The following is an 8,059-nucleotide window of genomic DNA, read 5'->3' as shown; positions in this document are numbered from 1 at the left end:
GATGAAGTGATTGATGGTAAGTATTATGTTACCAAATGGACTTTGTTTTGGAAGTTGAAAGTTGTGGGCTGGGGTTGTAATTCAAGTTGTGTCTGAAGTATCAGGAAATAATGCTTGGTGTTTGAGGATTCGAGAAGGTAGGCTGATGATAAGAATGATTGGGATGAGGTTGATCTTGTAGGTTTAGTTAATAGCCCCATTTGACTTTTGTCGGAGACAAGGGTGTTCTGAGGAACGGGAATGATGAGAAGTAATAATGCTGAACCTACGGCATGAAGTTTTATTGTTTAAGTATGTAGGTTGCCTTAGAATGAGTGATTTGAGTAATCAGTTAAGCGTTGGTGATTGATTGCATTGTAGATAGTTTTAAGGAGACAGTTGGGTGTTGAGCATTCTGGGTTTTATGCTCATTTTTGTTTGAGGATTTGTCAGCATGGCATTGCCGTATGGAGGTTCTTTTCTAGAGTGACGCTTATTCTCTTGTTGTGATGGTGCTATCTTAAGGATGTTGAAGGAAGAATTGCTTGGAAGTAGCTTGATGGTCTGGCGGGATGATAGGTTTGAACTGTTGTTTTAAATGAGTGGCAGTGAAGGTGTTATGGTGTGATGATTAGTATTAATGAGCAGACTGGTTTAAGGTATGCCCCGAATGTGGTTTAGTGATTATAAATTGTTTGATGTATGTTGTCAAGTAGGTGATGGGGATTGTGCGCCAGTTAAGGTGATTGTAGTCGGTTTAGTCTTTAGAGTCAGTAAGGATAATGTTGCCATATAGGCACATTTTTCTTATGACGAGTAGTGGGTTGTTGTGACTAAGGTCACGGGTCTTGTGTGCATGGTGTTCGAAGTAGTGTCACCTTGAAAGATGAAGTGGAATGGGTGGTAACGTGTAATTTTACGGCTTAGAGGTTGTCATTTGGGAGTGACGGTTTCCAGATGGAACATGACGCGGTGTCCGAAGGGCTGTGATTGTTTATAGTGTTTGTGTGTCATGACCGTTGGTACTCTTCTTTGGTTAGTTTTGGTTGGCATGAGTATCGCGGTGCAGCGTATGTGAGGTTCCGTGTTAATAGTATTTGATGGTTCGTTGGTGGTGAGGTTGCCTAAATTTGAGTACGTAGTCTCGTATGTGTTCCAGTTTATTTTTTTCACTGTGTGTAAGGGGGGGTTCAGTTCATCTCAGGTGAGATTGGGTGTCCATGGTTAGATGATTGGTGTGTAGCATGTGACAAGACGTCGGGTACATTCAGGTGTGAGTCGTCAGTCTCCTATGAGAGTGGGGTTTGTTACCCTTTACGTTTGTTTTAGTCCTGGCAAGGACGTCATTTGTCGTGAGTCTTGTTCTCCATTTAGAAATTGTGTGCATCCATAGTTGGAAGGACCTGTGTGTGGTTTGTTGCATTCTTAGAGTTTATCGATGGAGGTCCTAGTTGAATGGGTTGAATCACTTCCACGGAGGGAAGTGGAGTCTTGGGTCTTTGTAGTGCTTCTTCTGAGAGTAATTTTGACTGGCGGAATGTAAGGCACGGGTTGACAAATGGGGGTTGCATTTTTGGTGTTTGGTACATACTAGTGGTGATGGCTAGGGGATGTTTCGTGAACGACAATTTGAGGATGATTAGGTGATATGATATGAGTCATGTACTCGGATAATTTTATAGGCGTTTGTTTTGAACAGTGTCTTGAGGACAAGTGTTAAAGTTGCTCTAGAATTATGTGATTAAAGAAAGTGAAGGTGGGATTCCGTTGTGGAAAAATAGGAGTGATTGACTTTAATTTTGAGGTTCCAGGGCATGAGATGGTCATGTTGTGTGTTTTGAAGAGGTAAGAATTGAATTGAATAATGTTATGAATTATTTACCTAGTATGGGTATTATGAGAAGATTAGAGATCTTTTATGTTGGTTGACGATTGTGACGTTTGGTGTCATATTGTTTTTAGCTTGTGGTTATGTAAAACGATGGATTGATAGTGAGTGGATCTCATTGTTGTTTTGTGGACTGTGTGAGATTGTATTTGAGATGTGAACCTGAGACCGAATCGAGGATGAGGATTGTCTGGCCAACCATTTCTCCTGAATCAATCCCTCTTTAGCACGATGTCGGGTCAAAGGTCAATGATTGTTTTGAGTTGACACGAATAGTGAGAGTATAGTATTGGGCGTGTGTCAGTGTGGTAGTGTGGATTCAGGTGGTTTATCTCGGGTGACGATATGTGTTAGGTGGGACCAAGTGTCTGATCCGTTTGATTATTAAAGATCTTGTTTTGAGGATTTGTGCCCTGGGTGCAGGATAGTGTATTTTACTGATTTGGTAACTAATGTTTATGTAGTCATTAAGGGGCTCTTTATTTAATCATCTTGAAGTTGTTAAGTGTAATGATTATCATATAGTGTGATTAGTAGTCGTTGGTACAGTTATGTGGTGGTGTAGCTACGTACTAGATAGCAAGTGTTTGGACATGAATCCTTGTTTGGGGTTTAGTGTGTCCTTTGAATGATGTGTTGAGGTTAGATGTTGTCTTTTTCGACGGTTTAGTGACTGTTCTTTTCTCGGGCTTTAGAGCCTTTTGTGATTGTGTAGAATAGACTGATGTTCCATTTTGAGTCAAGCATAAGGTATAGTAAATCTTGTGTTATGATGAAGGGAGAGATGGGTAACCACATTAGGTGTTGGTGGCAGTGGCGTGTGATTGCCTGGTGATATCCGGTGTTAAAGGCAATAATGTCGGTGAGTTCATAGTCTCGGAGTTTAGTGAGGTGTTCTCGGAAAGTATGTGGCTGTGCGCCTTCTCCATAAGGAGGGTAGATTTCAAAGACTAAATCTCTTTAAGGAGGGTAGATTGTAATAATTTCATTTTTCTTCATTTTCTAATTTTTTTTTGGAATTTTTGTCGTTGCAATGGCATTTTCGCTTTTTCTCGTTTTGTGTACCAGACCTTTGGGGTGTACCGGTTATGTCCGAGAGATGGTAGGGGCATTTGATTGAGTTTAGGACTCTTTGAAATGCAAGGGTTGCTATTTTGGCATTTTTCAGTTTTCGAGCCGGACGGTCTTGTGTGGGACCCGCTACTGGATTTTTTGCATATAGGAATTTTAGTTGGGTCAATTTGCATCTCATACATTTTTATTGAGGTATTTTATGTGAGTTATATATAATTTGTGTATAAATATATTATTATGTGGTGTAAAAAGGAAAAGGAATAAAGAAAAAGAAATATTTTTGGTGATGGGACCCACCACCTCTTTTAAAGGCTAAGAAGCCATTTATGTCGTGACCTGAGTTTTTCAACCCGGAACATCAGCGATGACCCAAAAGTTGACCAGGTAACGAATCCGAAATGCAAAAGAAAAAGGTAAACCAAGGTCTCTAGAGATATAAATCATCCCTAAGACACCAATGTGACATTCCATGAGGCTACGGAACTTAAAGAGAGCAAAAGAGCAAACGAGAGCCAAAACGAGCAAAAATTGTCAACAAAGGGCAAAATGGTCAATTCACAAATGAGAAAAGAAAATTGACTCAAAACGAGTCAGACAAGGTGAATACAACATAATCTAATCATTTCACAACATTCCAAGAGGTTCTAAGAACTTTGGACAAGGATCCCACAAAATGCCCTTTCCCGGTTTAAGCGAAAACTGACACTACCTCACTAAAAAATTAAAACTCGCACTGTGATTTGAATATAAGAATGACATTGATACCATTGGAAAGCTGACTCAAAATCAATGAATTTAGGCTCAAGAATCACCCCATTTGGGTTAGGAATGAAGGAGAGATGACAGTTTGAAGTCAGAACAACAGTGCTGAAACAGAACTGAAGAAGCTGGAGTGTGGAAGCTATTTAGGCAAAATGACCAAAAATTTTCCTAAAATCCTAAAAGTGAATAAAAATCACTTAGGTCGACCGAAATGATGAATCGGTCGACCGAAATGGTCCTGAAACTTGATTTTGGCTACTGGAATGCGTGTTTTACTGTGCAAATGAAGTCCAAAAAGGCTTCGGTCGACCGAAGTAACATTTCGGTCGGCCGAAATGGTTCAAGAAAGTGCAAAATTTCCTGTTATGCACTAGAAATGAAAAGAAGTCCCTAAGGTTTATTTAAATCACCCATAGCACGATCAATTTACATTATATGCTAATATGTGATGATGTAAACATACACACAAGTGTAATATGATATTTTAGACATGTTACAATGGCCAACGGCCTTATTACACTTCATTTACAAGATTTTATATGCCAACCCTCAAAGTTAGGAAGATTACATCCCAAAGACAAAACTTGGAATCTAAATGCAAACACTTGAACTTTAAGGATTTTGGCCTTTGGCCTCATGTCATACATATCAAATAAGTTTCAAATAATGTATCCAAGTACACTTTACATGTTATAAGGCAAAAATGACATAATTAAACCAAACTAAGTACTACATCTTTATAAGCAAAACTTAAACATGCTAACACTTGCATGTGAACCATAATACTTTAAAGAAGCTTCAAATCTACAATCACCCAAGGCAAGTGCAAATCTCCAATCTTGAATCATGTACCTGAACAATACCCCAAGTAACTTTGGGGTGAGTAAACAAGTTTTCTCGTAGAGAATGAGCATACATAGACTCGATTTCTTACAGATTTTTAGACTATCATGAAACAGTTCAAAAGGGTCATGCCACCTAATGTCTATGTCAAATGTGAGACTCAGGGAGCATCCTAAGCTAACTTAAATCATTTCTAGTATAAAACACATCCTTTAAGCAATTTTAACAACATAGATGCATGCTATACAAAGCATCAATGATTCTCAAAGCCATTAACTTGAAATCTAAAATGCAATAACAATTAAATATAACAATTTAGTATAATTAGAATTTCTAATACCACACATCAAGACATAGATTCTCTAAGTTGTCAACTTGAAATCTAAAAGGGTGAAAACAACTAAATATAATAATTTAGTATGGATGTACTTAAAAACATCAAATCGCCAATAACCAAAACCACAAGTCACAATTAAATATGATTGTCAACTTGGAATTGAAAGCGAAATCAAATAGTGGAAGACTTGGACATCAAGCTCGGAATTCTACCGAGACCTCAATGGTAATTTCGGGCATTAACCCGCTGGGAAGACCACCCTAGTGCATACTATCTCAATTGGGGAGAACTCATACCTCCCGCACTAGAGCCAAACTCTAGCCATGTCACTTGTAATAACAATGTCTCAAGATTTCAAAATAAACCAAATAAGTTCACAACTTCTACATAATTTATATAATGCATGCAATAACCTTCCATGCACAAGCAGGTTGAACCCACACAATCCATGCCTTGGAGTTTCAATTCTAAAATGGCATACATAATGTCAATTATAAAGTGTGCAATTCATAACACAAGGCAATAATATATTTCATAAAGAAAACATATTCTTATGAATATAAGTATAACAACAATGTTATCCAATGCTCAAAACATAACCAAGTGCTACACAACAAGTCCAAATCCATTATTTAAATATAGAACAACTTCTACAACATAATTAAAATCCATGAAACAATGAGATAGAATTTAATTAAAACACGATAGTTAAATCTCTAATTTCTAAAATAGCTCAAAATGGCCCCAAATTTATATATGCTAGTAAAAAAGTCCAAGACATCATAATATCAAGTTCAAAACTTAATTAAGCCAATGGAACCACTAAATAGATTTTAATTAATCTTTTTAATTAAAATCTCTAGATTTTCAAACTCATCCAAATGCTCTCAAATTAAAGTATGTTAAAGAACATGCCAAGACTTAATTTAAAAGCAAATCACAAGTTAATTTCATACAAGGTACGTCCATGAGAATTAAACTTTCACCAAAGATAATTATTAAATAAAAAGTGCAATTCTTATTCAAATAATTCTAATTTAATCTATGTTAATATACATATCAAAGCATAATTTTCTAGCATGCCACAATTAAATTCTAAGTTGTATAACATCATTAGAATTAAATCTTAACCATAGAAAATAATTAAATTAAATTCTAGATTCTTAACAAAAGCATGCATACAAGTTGTATAAGCATAAAAAACATGCAAGACAATAAAAGTATGAAATTTTAACACCCCTTACCTCCATTTGAGATGAAATATTAAATCCCCACCAAAACTAAACCGCTCCGAATCCGACGAAACTTCTAGGTTTTGTCGGGGACAACATGGTGAACAAGAACCCCAAGGAAGCCCCATCAAAATCACAACTTAACCTCAAACCCAAACTCAAGAAATGGCCAAAAACAGATTCTAATATGGGGGAAAGGTAGAGCACGTCAAGGTGAGCATAAAACACTAAAATACTACACCTTTTTACCTAAGGGAAGTGACCGGAAAAGAGAAAAGTGTCCCGAACGAGCCCTGCCGGGTCCGGAAAAGTGGAATTTGAGCAGACGCGCTCAAACGGCAAAACACTGTGAACAAAGAAGAACCAAAATGAGTAAATATGAACAACGGAAGAAACAGCGTTGAAAACCGAGTCCTGAGTAGAGAGATATGCCCCAAACAAGTTTGGTGGCAACCGGGGCCAGAACCCCTGAAACTGGAGAAAAACAACCAGAAGGAAATTCCATGAGTACACGACTCGACGAAAAGTGAAAATAAATCCCATACGAGGATCCAAGGTCAAAATAAGGCATTTAGCAATAACTTTCATTAATTGCACAATGGCCCCTCCAAAAAGTGAAAACTACACAACTAGCCCAGAATGAAAATATCTGCCAAAAATATTTTCTTAAAAACCCCTGAAATAAAATATCTTCAAAAGATATTTATGAAAAACATCCCAAGAAATGGAAATGTTTCTGAAGAACTGTGCATCCATGCCCCTATGGACACCGGGAGCAACCAGAATACTTTTCTACAAAAGTAAAGATACGTATTTCGTGGAAACCACTTAGAATGAAGACACGTGAAGTCAAAAACCAACTCCGAACACCAAAAGGTGTGGTTATGCCAACAAAGTGACAAACGGGGAAAAGACAGAATAGGGAAAATGACGAAAAGTGAATAGTGTCCAAAAAGTGAAAATATGGAAATGACTTGGTCCTCAAAGGAAGTTGTCAATCTAAAGAAAAGAGCCTCGAAAATCATCCCCGAGCACTCAAGATAACACTAAGTGATGAGAAATTGGACTCAGAAACGAAAAGATCAACGAAAAAAAAAAAATCCGTGAAAATCTGAGAAAAAAGAAATGAAGGAAAATGACCGAGTCATTACAACCTTCCCACCTTAAAGGGATTTCGTCCCCAAAATCCAGCCCCAAGAAAACAAAGAGGCGAAACCAGGAAAACTACAGAGTACATCTCCGAGTATCCTACAAAACATGCTGCGAAAGCAAATCCAACACTGAAGGACAACGTGGCAGCACGAATAGTAACCAGAACCCGCCCACGACGTACTCAAATGTGTGGTAACAATGACAGTACCTAGTGCCCACCCGCACTTACTCGTCAGTAAGGTAGCATCGACGGCAACTAGCACTCGCTCACAACACACAACTTTGTACGGTATAAGGCACTAGTTCATAACCTGCCTCCCACTAGGTTTACCCATGAAACCTCTCGATACAAATGACATCAATGTCAAAAATGATCATTACCAAAAGCACCACAAAGGCCAGACATTTTGTGAGAGTTGAGATATGGTCCAAAGACATTCGACCGGACCATCCTGGCCAATCCCAAACTCTGACAACAATGCCATAGCTACCGCTACGCTTGAGGCCTTAAATCCTCAATACAACAAAACTGACAACTCCAATGTTTCAAAATACTTCCATAACAACATCAATCAGGAGTCCCAAGCCTGAAAAACAAGTCAAAACCTCCAGAAACCAAAATGAACCTCATTACAAGACATTTCATCGAAAGTCCTACATATCTCCTTGAAACAGATCAACTACAAGACTACACCGAAATCAAACATCGGATCCACATCCCTATCATGGATAACTAAATCCTTGAAATACAAGTCCACTAAATGGCACACATATCAAAATCTCGACAATTAA

The sequence above is a fragment of the Cornus florida genome, unplaced genomic scaffold (assembly GCF_030987335.1).
Source record: "Cornus florida cultivar Cherokee Brave unplaced genomic scaffold, ASM3098733v1 CherokeeBrave_3.0.0_Hap2_Chr02, whole genome shotgun sequence".
Lineage (NCBI taxonomy): Eukaryota > Viridiplantae > Streptophyta > Magnoliopsida > Cornales > Cornaceae > Cornus > Cornus florida.
Note: the sequence above shows the minus strand (reverse complement) of the source record.